The sequence below is a fragment of the Pipistrellus hanaki genome (assembly GCF_964339955.1).
Source record: "Pipistrellus hanaki genome assembly, chromosome: X".
Lineage (NCBI taxonomy): Eukaryota > Metazoa > Chordata > Mammalia > Chiroptera > Vespertilionidae > Pipistrellus > Pipistrellus hanaki.
Genome location: NC_140524.1, coordinates 26,360,863 through 26,380,867, shown reverse-complemented (window position 1 = coordinate 26,380,867; position 20,005 = coordinate 26,360,863). Strand labels below are relative to the sequence as shown.

Below are 20,005 nucleotides of genomic sequence, written 5' to 3'. Positions count from 1 at the left end.
GACTTGTAAGTCTATTTCTTTCACCAGGTGGGGGAAGTTCTCTGTCATTATTTCTTCAAATAGGTTTTCAATATCTTGCTCTCTCTCTTTTTCTGGAACCCCATAATTTGGATGTTGGCACTCCTGAAGTTGTCCCAGAGGCTCCTTACACTATCTTCATATTTTTTGGATTCTTTTTTCTTTTTACTTTTCTGGTTGGGTGTTTTGTTTTATTATTATTATTATTATTATTATTATTATTATTATTATTATTATTTTATTATTATTTTTTTACTTCTTCATATTTCAAATCTTTGACTTGATTTTTGGGATCCTCTAGTCTGCTGTTGAATCTCTATATATTATTCTTTATTTCAGTCAGTGTATGCTTAATTTCTAATTGGTCCTTTTTCATATCCTTGAGGGTCTCACTAAATTTCTCAGAGGTTTCTAGAAGATTCTTGAGTAACCTTATAACTGTGGTTTTGAACTCCATATCCAGTAGTTTGCTTTCTTCCATTCTTTCATTTGTGACTTGTTTCTTTGTCTCCACATTTTGGCTGCTTCCCCGTGTTTGTTTCTATGTACTGGGTCTCCTTGAATTGATAGAGTGATCTTGTGTGGTAGATGTCCTATAGGGCCCAGTGGCTCAGCCTCCCCAGTCACCTGAGGTGGACGCTATTGGTGTACCCCTTTGTGGGCTGTGTGCACAGTCTGGTTGTAGTTAAGCCTTGATTGCTGTTGATATCACTGGGAGGAATTGAACTTCAGGCCAATTGGCTGTGATGACCAGCTTCATCTGCTTTGGAAGATCTGTTGTACAGGAGACACCTTTATGGGGCAGGTATTGCTTCAGTGGGGCTTTGGTGTTCACTAAATCTTCCCCTTTAGTGTGTCTCTTATGTATGTGAAGAGTTATAATCTGGTATGATCTCTCATTGACCACTGGGTACACTGGCAGGAGCTACATAGAGATCTACAGATTCCTCCTCTTCGTATGGGATTTGGAAGTGCCCAGATGAGGTCCAACTGTGAAGTAAGGCCGGTGGCTGCTGTCAGACCTTGGACCTTTTTTTGGAAGCTCTGGGGCTCACTGACCCAGCTGCAGTTTGACAGGTGGAGGAAGGACAGGCCATTCATATGCAAAATGCAGTGTGCACAGCTTAGGTGGAGTTGTAAATTGGCTGGTGTGGAGTCTCTGGGAATCACCAAGGCAGAGCAAACAGCAATGTCCACCAGTCAGCCTTGCATGGGAGAGGTCTCCGTGTCCCCGTGTCCACTGCTCTTGTGCAGGAACAATGATTGCTGTAAGCACCTCTGAGAGAAAGCCACCCTCACGTTTCTGTCCTGATGCCAGACAGTCCAGTTTCTCCCTGTATGTGTCTGGGTCCCCAAGAGTCTTGCCTAGCCTGGAGTTCAGAGTAAGTGGGAGCTTGTATCTCCCGCCCGATTAAAAGAGCAGCACATCCAGGTGTCATCACATTCCGAGCCTCCACACCTCTCACCAGTCTCAATGCGCTTTCTTTACCTCTCTAGTTGTGGAACGTCTACTCAGCCAGCTTTTCCAGGGCTCTGGGTGGTAGTTGTTCTACATTTTAGTTGTAATTTTGATGCTGTTGTGAGAGGCAGTAAGTATAGGTGTTTACCTATACTGCCATCTTGGTTCTCCCAGATATGCCATTTTGGATAACATTCAGCAGGTCTGAGACTATTTACAACCACTGTTTATTCATGTGTTCCAGTTACTTGGAAAGCCTCTTGAATCTCAGGGGACCAAATCAAGCCTTGTATAAAGGGGCAGATTGTTTTTCTTGATCTATCAGGACCATTTTATTAAGAGATCCAAATATCTTGGGAAATATAATTAAAGTAATATGTAAGCCTCCAACCCCCACAATTTAGCATATATTTGGGGGGAGTTCAAAGCCTTACTGAATAGTCTGCTATGGACCCTATGATGGGAATCCCTGGATTAGTAGAAAAGACTTTTACTGATTATGGAATTTTGACTATAGAACATTTCACTCTTGAACTCTGGTCACATGAACCATAAATTTATGGACGAACCAATTTTATTTTCATGGTTTGCCTTTCTTTACCAGAATGGTGCTCATGTATATGAGGATGCATTAAAGATACTGTTTCAAGAGACAAAATGAAATGGTCTATTTACACAAAGTGTGATGGTGGTGGGGAATACTAGTCAAAATTTTTTTATTTAGTTTTGTCTGTGGAGAGGTGACATGAAACTAGACAAGGAAAATTTAATCAAATTCTGGGAGATTAACTAACAGACATATGTATTTTAATACAACCTAGATATATAGTGTGGATTAGTAACAACACATCTGAACACATACACCTCTCCTCCAACATAAAGCAAAATCCTAATATAATGTAATTAGAGGCCTAGTGCACAAAATCTGTGCACAGCGGGAGGGTGTCCCTCAGCCCAGCCTGTACCCTCTCCAATCTGGGACATCCTTCTCACAATCTAGGACTGCTGGCTCCCAACTACTCGCCTGCCTACCTTCCTGATTGCCCCTAACCACTTCTGCCTGGCAGCCTGATCACCTCCTAACCACTCCCATATCAGCCTGATTGATGCCTAACTGCTCCCCTGCCAGCCTGTTTGCTCCTAACTTCCCTCCTCTGCCAGCCTGGTCACTCCTAACTGCTCTCCCCTGCAGGTTTGATCACCCACAACTGCCCTCCCTTGCAGGCCTGGTCCCTCTCAACTAAACTCCTCTGCTGGCCATCTTGTGGTGGCCATCTTGTGTCCAAATGGGGGCAGCCATCTTTGGCTACATGGGGGCAGCCATCTTGTGTGTTGAAGTGATGGTCAATCTGCATATTACTCTTTTCTTAGATAGGATAGAGGCCTGGTGCATGGGTGGGGGCCAGCTAGTTTGCCCTGAAGGATGTCCCGGATCAGGGTGGGGGTTCCCTTGGGGTGTGGGGAGGCCTGTATGAGGGGTCTGTGGAAGTTTTCAGGCCAACCATGCCTCCTGGCAACCCAAGCAGAGGCCCTGGTACCTGGAATTTATCTTCTGCAATTGAAACTTTGTAGCCTGGAGCTGAGCCAAGCCTCCTCCTCACTCTGTGGTGGCAGCCATTTCTGTTGGAATTTATTTACCTTCTATAATTGAAACTTCATAGCCTGGAGCAAAGGCCTGGGCCAGACAGGGCTGCAGAAGCTTGGCTTCCTCTATTGCCAGGGGCAACCCTGGGCTCCTGCTCTCTACAGCTCCGTGGTCACAGCCATTTCTGTTGTGGTTTATGTAAATTCTATCATTGAAACTTTATAGTCTTAAGCAGAGGCCTGGGCTGACCAGGGTGTGCAGAAAGCTTGGCTTCCTCCATTGCTGGGGAAACCCAAGCCTCCCTCCTGCTCTCTCTGTGGCTGCAGCCATCTTGGTTGAGTTTATTTGCATATTTGCTCCTGATTGGCTGGTGGATGTGGCTGGTGGGTGTGGCTTGTGGGTGTAGTGGAGTTATGGTTAATTTACATATTACTCTTTTATTAGGATGTGCTGGAGAAGTTCTAATGGTTCTGGTTTTCTGGCATATAAATGGATCTCTGAAGAATATCTTTTTGGTTTAAATCAAATCAGTATCTAATATAACTGACTAGCTGCTGGTGAATGGTGAATTTGCCATACAGATGTTTATGCATGATCAATGAAAGCTTTTCAAATACTATCCCCTATAGTATATTACCATTCATTGAGTAGGAAGAGAGGCATGGTTGGGCCAAAGGGAGTCAATCCAGAGTTGAAAATAAAGCTGATTCCTTGAGGTTAGTCCACTGATTTTCAGAGTTTGGAAAAACTTGTGTCAGAGACCTTATGTACAATAGAAGGTTAATAGAACAAGGTTCATGGCTAAAAGTCGTGTGCCATTCTCATGGTTTGCTAGCCTCTGTATGTTTCTTCACAGGATCAGCTATACAGTCCCTCCAAATGAGAAGGGCTTAAATGCGGGTGAACCCCAAGGAAAAGAGAGGCCAAAGATGCTGTGATCCCTTTCATAGCCACAACTATGGAGAGCAGAAGAGGTAGAACTTTGGAAAGGAAATGATAGGACACTGGGGACTTAAAGTCTGCTGTAAAGAAAGAAATATGGAGAATGGTCTGGGACTGAGAAGGGGCTCTTGTAGTCTTTGATTCAACCTGGACATAAAAATTATCCATGAAGTTGTCTAGAAAAGAAGGATTCTGTCTGGAATTTCTTCTCAGTTCCTGAATACTTCCAAAGACTACATGTAGAGGGCCACCTGGGAAGACACATGGACATTCTTTAGATTGTTGTTGACTGGGTCCAGGATATTGGCAGAGTCATGTCAGTTGCACTCCCACCCTGGGAGTGCGGAGATGTGTTCTTAGTTCCTGGCTTGTGTTTCTCCAGGAGGAAGGAGTGGGTGGAACCTGGGCCCTCCCAGGCTCCTTGGTTTTCTGTGAAACCCCCTTGTTGGATTGGAGAATAAATAGATGTGCTGTGTGGCTCAGGATGTCATCAGTCTCTCCAACAGAGGAGGTCAGCGGCCCTCCCAGCTCCCTGCTCCCAGCTTAAAATCTATCTCTGTGTCTTTTCTCTTTATTTTTATTATTTCCCAATACCTGGCCACCTCCACTTAGAACCGGATTGTTCATCTCTCTTTCTGTGCGGGATGCGAAAAAGGGAGATCCCCACCACATCAGGCCCCTGCAGCTACAATTAGAGAAAAAGGTGATTTAACAGATGACATAGCTTTAAAATTCTTTGAGTATAAAATACCTATTGTTAGATAAATTATTTCATTATTTATTTATTTTTAATTAAATTTATTGGGGTGATATTGGTTAATAAAATTACATAGGTTTCTAGTATAAACTTTTATAATATATCTTCTGTATATTGTATTTTGCATTTACAACCCAAAGTCAAGTCTTCTTCTGTCACCATATATTTGACCCCTTTTACTCTTCCCTACCTCCCCACACTTTGGTAACCACCATACTGTTATCTGTGTTTATGAGTATTTTTTAAAAATATATTTTATTGATTTTTTTTACAGAGAGGAGGAGAGAGGGATAGAGAGCTAGAAACGTTGATGAGAGAGAAACATCGACCAGCTGTCTCTTGCACACCCCCTACTGGGGATGTGCCCGCAACCAATGTACATGCCCTTGACCGGAATCAAACCTGGGACCCTTCAGTCTGCAGACCGACGCTCTACCACTAAGCCAAACCGATTTCAGCTGTTTATGAGTTTTTGCTTGTCTTGTTTGTTCATTTGTTGTTTTCAGTTTTATATCCCACATATGAGTAAAATCATATAGTTTATTTTTGCTGTCGGACTTACTTTGCTTTATATTCTAAAGATCCATCCATCCCATCTAATAAAAGAGTAATATGCAAATTGCCCATACCTCCGCTACACCCACAAGCCAATTGGCCCACCAGCCAATCAGGAGTGAGTATGCAAATTAACACAACCAAGATAGCTGTGGCCATGGAGAAAGCAGGAGGCTTGGGTTGCCCCTGGCAATGGAGGAAGCCAAGCTTTCCACCTGCCATGGTGGGCCCAGGCCTCCACTCAAGGTTACAAAGTTTCAATTATAGAAGATAAATAAATACCTGATACCAGGGACTCTGCTTGGGTCACTGGGGGGGGCCAGCCTGCAGGTGGCCAGCCTGCAAACCACCACAGGCCCCTCGCCCAGGCCGACCCACAGCCCAAGGGAATCTCCATTCTGATCTGGGACACTCTTCAGGGCAAACCAGCCAGCCCCCACACATACAAGGCCTCTAGCTTATCTAATTCTATCTAATAAAATGACAATATGTAAATTGACCCTCACTCCAACACACAAGATTGCTGCCTCCATGTGGCCAAAGATGACTGCCCCCATGTGGACACAAGATTGCTGTCACAAGATGGCCAGCAGGGGAAGGCAGTTAGGAGGGACTAGGTTTGCAAGGGAGGGCAGTTGTGGGAGATCAGGTCAGCAGGGGTGGGCAGTTGGGAAGGACCAGGCCTGCAAGGGAGGGTAGTTGGAGGCAATCAAGTCTGCAGGGGAGGGAAGTTAGGGGTGACCAGGCCAGCAGAGGAGGGAAGTTGGGGTGACCAGGCCTGCAGGGAAGGGAAGTTAGGGGCAAACAGGCTGTCAGGGGAGTTGTGAGGGGGTGATCAGGCTGGCAGGCAGAAGCAGTTAGGGGCATTCAGGAAGGCAGGCAGCCGAGCAGTTGGGAGCCAGCAGTCCTAGATTGTGAGAGGGATGTTTGACTGCCCATTTGGGCCCAATCCTGGATCCCGATTAGGCCTAAATGGGCAGTCAGACATCCCTCTAGGGGTCCCAAATTGGAGAGGGTGTAGGCTGGGCTGAGGGACACTGCCATCCCATTGCATGAATTTTGTGCACTGAGCCTCTAGTGTTGTTATAAAAGCATAGTTAAGTATATAATAAGAAAGAGAATGCTCTGGGAGATTTTTAGGCCTGAAAAAGAAACAAACTGAGTGGAAAGCATGTGAGCGGAACCTAAGGCTTGCCTGGCATGGGGGAATGTTCGTCTTGGCAATCCAAGGGCCTGAGTTTTTAGGAGTTTATATAAGTACTAAAAGCCTGATTCATGAAATTTATGCAAGGGGCTTAGCCCTCACAGCCCCAGCCTTGTCTGGAAGGTCGTCTAGAAGGATATCCAGAAGGTCATTCAGCTGTCCAGTCTAATTAGCATATTACACCTTTATTATTATAGATAGGAGATAAACCTATTGGCCTGTGTGAGAGGAAGAGATATAATTGAGATTTCTATATATCAAACTAGAGCCCTCAAAGGGCTACACACTCATAGTTACTTGAATAAATAACTGATTCCAGATCTGTGGTAGGGGGAAAGAAACAGGTGAGCCTGGAATAATTTATGGTGCCAGAAAGAAATGAAATGCTCAAAGACTAGGAGGACATGGCAAAAGTATATAAGAACTTACTCAAATGGGCTCTCACTGGTCAATCTTAGGACAATTTTACCATTATTTACAAAGGGAAAAAGATACTGTTACAGTGCAGAGTTCATTACCTTAAATGTGATCAAATTATCATTACTGATAATGGGACAAACTAATATGTGTCTTTGAATGTGAAGTGATGAAAAAAACACACAAAACCACAAACAGTCAAACACTTCAAAGAAGCTGTTATATGTTCAAACAACCAAAGTAAACCATGATTAAAGAAGTATAATATGCCAATACTGTACCTCATCAAAGAGATCTAGGGCTGTGTGGAGAGTGTGATCCCAGGACAGGCTCTTCTTGGCTGTTTTTTTCTCAGATTATATTAATTTTCTGACTGGTATGCCATTTTAGCAATTACTATGATGAAACTATAAACCTCTCTTAAATGCTTGCCACCAAAATGTCCATTGTTTTGTTTTGTGGTTTTAAAAATATATTTTTTTATTGATTTTTTTTACAGAGAGGAAGGAAGAGGGATAGAGAGTTAGAAACATCGATGAGAGAGAAACTTCAGTCAGCTACCTCCTACACACCTCCTATTGGAGATGTGCCTGCAACCAAGGTACATGCCCTTGACTGGAATCAAACCTGGGACCCTTCAGTCAGCAGGCCTACACTCTATTCACTGAGCCAAACCAGTTAGGGCAAAATCTCCATTATTTTAACAACGCCCTTAGGTATGAACTTTTATGATGCCCTTTTAAATAAAGTCCATTCTCTTGGGCAAAGATGCCAAGACTCTTAGTAATTATGACCAGCTTATCTCCACCTGGGCTAAACCTCTGCACAATTGCATTGGAATGGCCTGCTTCTTACGAAGTGACACTCTTGTTTACCAATAGGTACTAGGGATGATGGTAGCTTGCCACTGCCACAGTGAATCTCTATCTTATGAATGAGCTGGGCTCAGCCTGTCTTCCTTCTGGCAGAGCCCTTGTACTATGAATGAGAGATGAAAGCGGAAAGGGAGTTTCAGTCCTCTCAGACTCACCTCCTTTTTTAAAAAATTTCTTTATTGATTAAGGTATCACATATTTGTCCTCAACCCCCCATTTCAATCCCCCCCCCACTCATGCCCCCAGCCCCCTATTGTCCTTGAATGATTTCTCAACAGAAACACACCAGGCCAGAAAAAAATGGAAATAAATCTACAAAGTGACGCAAACTAACAGACTCACCTCATTAGAATAGAGCTTCTGCAACACAGGGCTGGAGAGGAGGAACTATACCAATGAAGGGGAAAATAAGACATTTGGGGGTCTAGCTATCTGAATCTGTGCCTATAACCTTCCTTTTGACGTACACCCTCGCTTGCTGATAAATGTACACTCTTGCTTGCCAATAAACTCCATTCTTATCAAACTCCATTCTTATCTGTGATGCCTGTCCTGCCTTGTAAAACCTGTTTCCTGGAATACTCCCATTTTACAGAGGCCATAAACCATGAACCATATACAATCCCCGGAGGGGCTGGCGCCACTGCTGGCAGGCCTTTGGGTGTGGTCTCACTTCCCCCAAATCAACACACTGGGGGCTGCAAAGCCCACGGAGGGTCCGGAAGCCCGATTCATATTTGTGGGACAAAGAACTAAAGGGTATAAAGGGAAAGCTTTGTCCATATTCATCACTCAGGCAGGATCTGGAGACTGACTCCCCTGAATCATGGCACTAGTGCAACATACAATAAAAGCTACTTTTCTGAATATTCCCTGAATGCCTAGCAGATTAATTCTCCTGTGCCACCTGGCAGCTTATCTGCAACACTAGCAACCTTCCTTCCCCTCTCAGGGTGAAACTGAGGCCCTAGACTAGGAATTGTGGGGAAAGGGAGCACTTGTCTTACTGTCCACACCAGCCCTGAGTAAATATTTCATTGTATAGAGCTATGGGGTTGGTTATGGGAGCAGGTTGTGGCTCAGATACCACAGATTCTCACTATTCTTTCTGAGATTTCATAGATTTTCTTGGATAACTGTTTCTTAATTTACTGTATGTCATTAAGACTATTTCCAGAGATTTTAAACGTTTTTTAAAAATAATTGTCCAATGCTTAAATCGTTATTTAACTGCAGAAAAATTCTCATATCACCATTCTGGAAGCTCTGCCTATCCATGGGCTATTTTTTTTAAATATATAAGGAAGGATAATGCAGAATATAGAGCCAATAGCTATGAACAATTATTCTCAGAGAGCAGCACTGGACCCCAATTTAAAAAACACACACACACAACAAAACAAAACCTAGTGATACATGCCCAGCTGGATTTCAGAATTGCTCTGGACTATTATATGTTTCCTGTTCCCCTCCTTTGTGAATGGGAATGTCCACTGTGGCTATAATATTTCTATTTCACTATAATATGTTGGTAATGTAGAGCTACATGGCTTATTTCTTTGTTTCACAGGTCTTCAGATCTAGATGATAGATACTCAAGAAACTTCACTGGAAGAGCCTTATCTCTACCTAGACCTGATTTAGTTGATGAAATCCTGGTTCTCAAACCTGAAACTGATTTCAAAATAGGCTGAGATGTCTGGAGTCCTTTTTGAGGGGTTGAGTGTATTTTGCATGTATGGAAAATATGAATAATTTAGAGGAGGGATGTGGTAGATTTTAAATGGTTGCAAATTTTTTGTTTCTTATCCCATTGAGTTTGAGGTTGGCTTTCATGACTTGCTTGGAATAATGAAATGTAATGGATGTGATGTTCTACGACTTTAGTCACAAGATCAGAAGAAACATTGATTTTCTGTCTGGGACTTTTTGGACTCTTATCCACCATCCTGGGAGGAAATCTAAGCAGCCACATGAAGAGTAACATATAGGTGGAACTGAGATCTCTAGCTGATACTGCTAGCTAACACCCAACACCACTTTGCCAATAATGAAAAAAGATTTGTTTTGGAAGTAATAACTAGTTTCGGTAGTTTAAATTTCAGTATCATCCAGTTGATGCTGTGTAGTAGAAATGAACATTTCCACGCAAATTATACATTCATGAGTAAAAATACATGATAGCTAGTGTTTTAAGCCACTAAGTTTAGGGTGGTTGGTATAATAACCAAAATATTCTTCAAAACAGCAATTTATATGCCTACCCTAATAAATTCTTGTATGTGTGAATATAAAACCATACATGAGGATGTTTATTACAGCACTCTGTATGAAAGTGAAAATGTTGAAATAATGTATCTGTGGCTTATAATGAATGAACTAGATCTATCTGTATCAACACGTATAGTTTAAAAAACAATCTTAAGCAGTAACAGCAGTTTGCAAGAAGATACATGCAGCAGATTCTATTTATATATATAAAGAGCCAGGGTCCATAACTACCAAACAGACAACCGTCTATCCCCTGGTCCTCAGGCTCCATTGATCAGGGGATGGCTAATGGGGGAACCAGGGTCCCTCAGGCTCCAATGAATCTGTGGCAGCAGTGACTGGTGAGCAGGCGGAAGGCAGACCATTTGATCCTTCCCCCAGCCCACAGGCTCCCATTGATCAGGGGGTGGTTAATCAGGAATGAGTGGTGCCGGGACTGACAAGCGGCTAGAAGGCAGGTCTCTTGGTCTCTCTTCCTGGCCCTCAGACTCCAATCAATCGGTGGTGGAGGCAGGGTAGAACTGGGGACTGGCTTTCTTATTAGTCCTGTAGGTTCATTCTCCAGAGGACAGGACAGGCACCAATGGACCAGCATGATCCCGACAGAGCTGCTGGCCTCCTGGATCTCAGCCTTGGGCACTGCAGCCACCTCCCCTCCCTATATGCTCCACAAGGAAGAAAAGATATTGTCAGCAGCACCGGGGGCAACCAGCAGTGACCGACTGCTCTCCCTGTGCTTCCTCCAGGTCACTCGAGCCGGATGAGTGTGATCACTGCACACAGAAGGAAGGTAGTAAAAGAACAAAAACCGATGACCAAGAGAATGCCACAGTCAACGTCTGGAGTCTGGCTCAGGAGAACGGAGAGAAGGGATAATTCCACAAGTTGGCTAATGCCAAGATATTTCTGAGTGACTGCCTGGCGTGTGGTAGTTGTGTGACTTCAGGGGAAGGAGTCCAAGTTTCTCAACAGAACACCAAGGACTTCTTCCATGTTCTGAACCTTAATAAGAAATGTGACACCTCACAGCACAAGGTGCTGGCAGTGTCCGTGTGTCCTCAGTCTCTGCCTTATTCTGCTGCTAAATTCAGCCTCAGTGTCATTGATGCATCCGGAAGACTTTTCGGCTTTCTCAAAAGCCTTGGGGCACACTGTCTTTGACATGAGATAGCTGCGGACTTCAGCATCCTGGAGTCAGAAGGAATCTGTGCATCAGTACTGACAGCACCGTGAAGAAGAGCCCTGGCTACTCATGCGGACCTCCGCCTGCCCCAGCTGGGACTGATATGCAGAGTGTGTGCTGGGTTACCCCATCACCCCCACCTCTGTACGGCCAAGTCTCCCTAGCAGATCGTGGGCTCTCTGGTGAAGGATTATTTCACCAGATGGCAGAACCTGTCCCCAGACAAGATTTTCCACGTCATTGTGGCCCCGTGTTATGACAAGAAACTGGAGACCCTTTGAGAAGATGTTCTCACAGTTTTACATAGTCCCCAGGGTGTTAGCCTCAAGTGAAATTGTCCAGATAATGGAGCAAAGTGACCTCACCTCGAATGATGTCACTGTGGACACTCTGTTTGGAGACATGAAGGAAAAAGAGGTGAGTCTCCACGAGGGTGCCAGCTCCGACAGGTACCTGGCACACATCTTTAGGCACATGGCCAAGGAGCTGTTCAACGAGGATTTGGGAGTGCTCACCTCCACACCCTGAGGAACAAAGATTTCCAGAAGGTCACCCTTGAAAGGGACAGAGAGGCTCTGCTATGCTTTGAGGCTGCTTACAGCTTTTGGAACATCCAGAGTGGTCCTGAAGTTGTGAAGAGGCAAGTTCTCCTGCCACTTCATGGAGGTCCTGGCCTGCGCCTGGGATGCCTAAGCAGCAGGGTTCAGGCCCAGGCGGACAACGGGTGTGCAGATAGGGCACTGTTGCAGCGGATGGAAGGCATCTACACTGCCATCCTGGTGTCGCACCTGGAGACCAGTGCCCATGTGCAGGAGCTGTACCAGGAGTGACTGGGGCGGGGGGAGAGACTCTTGGGCCCAGGCAGCCCTGCACACCACCTAGCAGGGCCCAGGGCAGCCTCCCAGGACATCAGGTGATAAAGGTCCAGCAGATGCTTGGCCTATAGGCTGCCTAAAGAGGGTGTCAGACACGTGAAGGAAAGGCTTAGCATCTCTGTCATTGCTTTGGTTTTCAGAATTCTGTTGGTTCCCTCCCTCTGAGGGGCGCTGTTGTCCTCACATGGGTGCAACTGGAATATTGTATCTCGAGAGGATTGCCCCAATGTAAGCATCCTTTATCTGATGATGAAAAAATCCCAAAGAACAAAAATGGAGACAGACAAGTGTCCTGCAAAGAGCTGAGACTTGGTTCTGTGCATGTGCCTTAGAGAGATTGGATGAGGAAATGACCCGGTTTGGCCCTGACTTTACCCACTTATGTTACTCTCGAAGGTTTCTTTGGCACAATGTGAATAAACTGCCACCTTTTGCAATAAGGGCTCATACAAAAGTCTGCATTCCCAACTTTTCTTGAAACAGATCTATGTTCTGCAGCTGTGGGCACTGTCCTGAGATCAGGTCCTGTTGACCAGGTCCTGTCGCTGGGAATCAGGGGGCACTGGAGTGGAACCCCCCTCTGCCCCCCGTGCCCTTTTACATTCAGGGATTGAGCTGAACTCGCTTTGGGGGAGGCCTGGCAAGGGTGACAGGTGTCACAGATGGAAGGATGGAGAATGGAGAGACAGACACCCTGCTTGGTAAGTCCCTCCCTGGGTGGGGTCAGGCAGATGAAGGCCAGCCAGCCTGCCCCACAATTGGGTGAAATAGCGTCTCTGTGTTCACCTCTCACCTTGTGGGCCTGGCCACTCCCCTCAGCTCTGAGCAGCCCTCTGTGTTCCACAACAGTGCACTCTGCCCTCACATGCTGCTCGCCCTAAGTGAGAAGGAAGAGAGCAGTTGGCCCACAGACAACTACACAGAAAGATAGGGCTCACGGCTGGTGAGTGCAGTGGCAGTGGCGGGAGCCTCTCCTGCCTTCATGACAGCGCTAAGGAACAGCAAGCTGAGTGGTAAAAAGCAGCGAGCAGGCGGGCGGTAAGGAGTGAGGGGTCCGGACTGGGAGAGGGATTTCTAACTTTCAGCTTAGGCACGCAGACATCTCTTGAGGGGTCCTGGACTACAAGCGGGTGCAGGCCAGGCTGAGGGACCCCCCGACCCCAGTGCATGAATTTAGTGCACTGGGCCTCTAATATATATATATTTAAACACATATCTATCTATCTATCTATCTATCTATCTATCTATCTATCTATCTATGTATCTACACTAATAAAAGAGAAAAATGCTAATTGACTGTACCTTCGCTATGCCCACAGCCAATCAGAGCAAGTATGCAAATTAACCCAACAAAATGGTGATTAATTTGCATACATGGAGGGAGGGAGGAGTGAAGACTGAAGACAGCATAGAAGGAAGAGGGAGGGAAAGCAGAAAGGAAGGTGGCTGCAGGAGGAAAGTGCAGGCATCGGCAGCAGCGGTGGGCAGTGGCAGGAGGAAAAGCGTGGGATGGGGGGTGAGGGAGCAGAGGTGGCAGGGAAAGCTGGGGGTGGGGCGAGAGAGGTGGCGGTGGCGGGAGGAAAGCCCACCGGAAGCCCTGTACTTGCAGAAATCTTCCTGCAATGGACCCCTAGTGTGTGTGTGTGTGTGTGTGTGTGTGTTTAAACATATATATATTGAAGTATATACAAACAATACTACACATTTTTTATGGACATACATTATTATAGTAAATGCATAAAATCAAGAGCTGATGAATAAACATCAATGTTAGGAAAATGGTTCTCTCTGGAGAGGGGAGAGGGAGAAAGAAGGGTTGGAAGTGGCATTGTACCTGTAATAGTAATGTTTTACCTTTTTAAATATTTTGTTATTTCTTTTTTTAGAGCTCCATAAGATAAAGTATTTATATCTGTTTTATGTTAGTGGTAGGCACAGAGGTAGGTATATGGTATATTATTTTCTGTAATTTGTGTGCTTGAATTCATTCATATTTACAATTTTACTAAAAAGAGGGAAATATTTGATATTTAATCACTACAATATATGACTGCCATTTTTGGGGCCATGACTGACAATAAAGATTTAATGCATACTATAAAATGCACCCTTTTAAATTGTGCAGTTTGGCCCAGCTTGTATGGCTCAGTGGTTGAGCATTAAACTATGAACCAGGAGGTCATGGTTCAATTCCCGGTTAGGGCACAGGTCCCGGCTGTGGGCACAATCCCTGGTAGGGGATGTGCAGGAGGCAGCCTATTGATGTTTCCTTCTCACATCAACGTTCTCTCTCTCTCTCTCTCTCTCTCTCTTTTCCTCTCTCTCTAAAAAGCTTTAAATTTTACAGTTGGATGAGTTTTGACAAAATATACATCCATGACACCATCACCACAATAAAAATGTAGAACATAACATGGACATCACTCCAAAAGTTCCCTCATGCACTTTTGCAGTCAATACCACTACCTCTGGCCCCAGGCAATCACATATCTGCTTTATGTCACTATGAATTAGTTTTACCTTTTATAGCAAATTATGTAAGTGAATCATACATTAGGTTCAATTTTGTGTTTGGCTTCTTTTGTTCAACATAAGAATTTTATGATCAATATATGTAATAAGTGCATCAGTAGTATGTCCCTTTGTATTGCTCACTAGTATTTCACTGTATGGATACACATTATTTGTTTATTCATCTACTGTTAGACATTAAAGTTGTTTCCTGTTTTTGGCCATCTCTACTAATAAAAGGGTAATATGCTAATTAGACTGGGAGACCTTCCGGAAGTCCTTCCAGACAAAGCCATGGTGGTGGGGCTGAGGCAGAGGCAGTTAGGGGCAATCATTCCAGCTGGGGAGGGCAGTTGGGGGTGATCAGGCTCGTGGGGGGGGGTTGTAGGGGGTGAGCAGGCCAGCAGGGGGGCCAATTGAGGGTCAGCAGGCTGGTGGAGGGCAGTTGGGGGTGATCAAGCTGGCTGGCGAGGGGGGCAGTTGGGGGCAAAAAGGCTGGCGGACTGGGCAGTTGGGAGAGAGCAGTCTGGCAGGCAGAGTGGTTAGGGGAGATCAGGCAAGCAGGCAGGTGAATGGTTAGGAGCCAGGATGTCCAATATCCCTTGAGGGGTCCCAGATTGAAGAGGGTGCAGGCCAGGCTGAGGGACACCCACCCCATGCATGAATTTCATATACCAGGCCACTAGTTATCAATAAAACTACTAGGAACATTCATAGGTAAGTCTTTTTTTTTTTTTTTTTTTTTTTTTTTTGTGGACCTTGGTTTTTATTTCTCTTAGGTAAGTAGCCAGGAGTGGGGTTTCTGAGACATATGGGAAGTGTATGTTTAACTTTACCAGATGCTATCAAAAATTTTCCAATGTGCTTGTACCATTTTATATTTTCTACCAGCAGTATATGGGAATTCTAGTTGATCTACATGCTCGCCAACACTGGGTATTATTAGTCTTTTTAGTTTTAGCCATTGAAGTAGGTAAGTAATGGTATCTCATTGTGGTTTAATTTGCATTTTGCTGATGACTAACACTATTGAGCATCTTTTACATGCCTATTGGCCATTCCTATATGTTATTGTTAAATATTTGTTTAAATCTGTTGTCTATGAAAATAAAATTAGATTGTTTTCTTATTATTGAATTGAAAGAGTTCTTTATATATTTTAGTCTTACATCAAGTATTTGGATTGTGAATATCATTTTGAGTTTATTATTGGCATGAGGTAAGGTTTGAGGTTCATTTTGCATTGTGTATACCCAATTAATCCAGTACATGATTGGATGTGCTTGGAGTATGCTCTACTTCTGGACTTCCTATTATGTGAAAGAATAAATAATAACTGTCAATAATTTAAGCCAAAAAGGTATCTGTATTGATCACCTCCCTGTTTTCTCAATAGCATTTCCATTCATAAAAGCAGGAGAAGGCAAAGGGGAAATTACCCAAGTGTAATAAAACAACAACAACAACAACAACAACACACACACACACACACACACACACACACACACACACACACACACACAGAAAGATTCTCATTTCTGTTTACCAGAAAGCAAAGACATATAGCATTATGGTTACTCAGCGACCAGTAACAAAATTATTTTAAATCGAAATTGTCTAATGCTTCTTCTTTCAGCTCTGGTGCATTTTACCCTGCTAATTCTAGTTATCTTTTCAACTATGTAATCTAAGCCATCATATCTCTTTCTGGGTGCTCCATAACCACCTCTTTTCTGGTGGTTTCTCTTCTAAGTCCATCCTACCTAATTTTTTGCAATGTTGCTTTCCCTAAATTGTTCCTAACCTCATATGTTCATTATGCCTTGTTCTCAACCCCTTTCTGGCCCACACTCTTCTGGCTGGCTCTTAAGGCCCCATATATTTGAACTATTTTGCTAATAGGCTGGTGTCTTCTCTTTGTCATAAATGCCTGTATTAATCCCTGTCACTGCACCTTTTGTTCATGCAGTTCTCCTTGTCTTTCTTCACTTGCCATCTCCTTTACAAAAACTTCATTGATGTCTCTAGCCTGACCACTCTCCTTTAATTGTGAATTCTTATCACATTTTTTTTCACTTAGCAGCTACATTTTCTTATTTTGTTTGCTATTATTGACTGTGTACATTTTGTCTCCCCAAATGTATTAGTGGTTGTGAGTGCAAAGACTATATCCTATATCCTCTGCCCCCTGTGATGCTAAGTACATAAATGCTTCCTGGCTTATTTTAGCATTTTTTCACTGATTAAAGTAAATGTTAATTTAAAATAAAAAGATGCCTTTTACTTTTAGAATTGCCTTATCATTTTATCTGTTGGCATTGATGCCTTTGTTTTCCTGGAAGAGGAAGGACTTCCATGGAAGGACAACTATGGCAACTCAACCCAATTTCTCCATTCTTTCCATGGGTTAGGAAGTGAATGGGAAGTCAATATACCTTAATTCCATGTTAGAAGGTTTTTTGTTTTTTTTGTTTGTTGTTGTTTTTTTGTGCTAGAAGTTTGTCCCTAATTCCAGAGGCAGATGGCTGGAGAGTGAATATTCTCTTTCTCAGACATCAGGAAAAGGCAAGAAAATGGTCCTCTAATTTAACCCATGGTTGCCCTGGCAAAGACAAAGACCACTCTCTTCAAAGGACTTTTTCCTGGCTGCAGTGGTTGCTGTTTTCTGACTTTAACTGAGTGAAGGAAGAAACTTCATTGGGAAAACGTTTTTAAAATTATTACTTTTTAAAAATTGAGGTTGGGAATGGCCAGGGAGAGCTAATTGGGGGGAAAGGGAGACATAAGTAATACTTTAAACAATAAAGAATTTTTTAAAAAATTGAACTTATTGGGGTGTCATTAGTTAATAAAATTATATACTTTTCAGGAGTACCATTCTATAATACATCTATATATTGTATTGTGTGTTCACCACCCCAAGTCAAGCTTCCTTCCAACATAATTTACCCCCCCCCTTTACTCTCTTCTATCTCCCACTACCCCCCCCTTCCCTTTGGCAATCACCATACTGTTGTCTGTATCCATGAATCTTCCTTTTTTATTCTTTGTTTAATTCCTTCATCCTTCTCATCCAGCTTAAGGGGCACATAGGAAATACACGAGGGAAAATATATGTAAGGAAACACTGTTGCAGAGTTCTCGAACAATCAAACAACGCAGGAGGAGAGTTTGGAGAAACTCACTTTATTCATCGCGCGATGGGCTTAGAGAAAATGAATTCAAATTCTAAGCAAAGCTACGAGCAGAACTTCTCTTTTTATTAAAGAGCCAGCCTTATGTACATTTAGTGGTTATCTCAATGCTGCCTTGAAAACAATACAGTTCTATCCAATTAAAAAATGCACCTGGCATGGCATTAAGATTATGGGCATATCTAGTCTCCGGCCTACAAGGTCATACAGCTAAGTTTATCATCATTCTTCAAACAGGCTAACTCAGACTAAAAAGCAACATTTTATCTAAGAATAACAGCAGAAAATTCCAAACAGCAGTTTGTTACAAATAGGGGTTTCCTTCTCAACACAACACCACTTCTCTTTTTCTATTCCCATGATCAATGGAAGAGGCTCTCACTGCACTCTCAGCTCCCAGTTGAGCTAGTAAGGATAGCACACACCAGGGGCCTCCTCATACATCACGGTGGAGCTTGAAAGAGAGTGATACTTAGTTCTACATACTTGGCCCCATATACATGCACACCTGATCAATCTCCTTAACCTTGCCTTTCCCTATCCTTGTTCATTAAAATTTCAGTCTGATGTCGTCAGTGATTTCATCTATGCTGTCCATCTCCCAGAGAAACTGACTCTTTGGTTCCAACCTTGCTGGTGAGGAATTTTAGCTGTGCGTTGACATAACACATAAGCTTGATAGACCAGGAATTATCTGTTATTTTCAATGGTGATTATAATAAACTCTCAATGGTATTAAATTCAATTTTGACATACGTGGAGTTTCACCATTTGAAGGAAAAAAAAGGCTATAAGCACAATGTTTTCAAATGAAAGTGGTGATTAGTATTTGACTGTCATTCACTTTTTTTTCTGCTCTGTGGATTACTTCAGTTAGAATTTCTGGTGCTGCAGAAAACCAGTTGAGAAAATAACAACTATTTATGAGCAATTTCAGGCTTACTAACCATTTTGCAATCTTCGGCTTTAATTTCTTTTCCGTTAGTACATGCTCAAGTGTAGTGAAAAGAAGGAGCACTAAGCTGGGAGTGGGAGATTAAGAATGTTTCAGCTCTGCTAGTCTCTCACTGTACGACCACAGTCAGGTCATTTTCCCCTCTATGGGCCTCAGTTTTCTCATTTGTAAAAAGAGGGGCTTGAACTGGAGGACCCCTCCAGCTTTGGTATTTTGTGATTCCAATCAAATATGCTATTTTCATAGATATTTTTAGACAAAACTGAACTGGTAACACTGGCAATAGCATGTTTTTAAAAAATTATTCTTTTCTCTCAATAATAAGTCTCAGAGATGGGATTTCAAAATTAGAATTTCCTACAGGCTGCAGCCATAATGATAGAACCACCACACGAGAACTATCAGAGTTAATATTCCTTTTCTATAGATAGAGAATCAAATGATGTTTGAAGATCTTTTTGCTGTTTCTCTGTGGGTTCTTTATCCAAAGGTGTTTATATAACTGATATAGCTTAGTGTTAAAAAAGTGGGAATGTAATGAGTGAAAGAAAATAAAGTCTCCTCTTTTTATGCTTGTCCCAACCCATCTTGGTGATTGTTCTCAGGGAAGCCACTTGTATTTTACTATTGGAGGCATTGGTGTATGTGCTTGCATTCATTCACTGCTAATAGGGGCTGCTAATAGCATTCCAATCCCCTGTCAGGGCTGTCACTTTTTTCTTTTTTAGTTTCTGTGAGTTCCATCAAGTTTAAGAGCTGAAAGTCAAGCCCATTATGAAGCTTCCTAAGTATTTCAGAGTGAGCTAATTTTTTTTAAGGCCAGGCTTGGACACATAATTGGGTGAAGGTACTCTAGAAATGGATAAAATAAGAATCAGGGACTTTAATATTCCTGAAACTTTGCAAGGAGGGAGAAAATTGAAAAGTAAATGGATGCCCCAAATGATGTCAAAATTGCCTGATAACCTCAAGTACTCCTCCAAGTTCCGTGCAACTTCTTAATATACTGACATGTATTGTACATAAAAGCAAGTCAAGAATGGTGAGACACCTATATGATCAATTAATATTTGACATAGGAGGCAAGAACATGCAATCTATTCTATGAATAGTGTTGAGAAAATTAGATACATATCAAAAAAAGAAATTAGACCACCTTTTTACACCATATACAGGAATAAACTCAAAATGGATTAAAGACTTA

General features: G+C 43.0%; 1 pseudogene across 1 annotated transcript; it reads left to right on the top strand.

Moving 5' to 3' along the window:
• The first annotated feature begins 7,705 nt into the window (after positions 1 to 7,705).
• LOC311614787 (nuclear prelamin A recognition factor-like) lies at positions 7,706 to 12,096 on the top strand (annotated as a pseudogene). Its single transcript has 2 exons — positions 7,706 to 7,818; positions 10,830 to 12,096. The product of its transcript is annotated as a nuclear prelamin A recognition factor-like (transcript).
• The last annotated feature ends 7,909 nt before the right edge of the window (positions 12,097 to 20,005 follow it).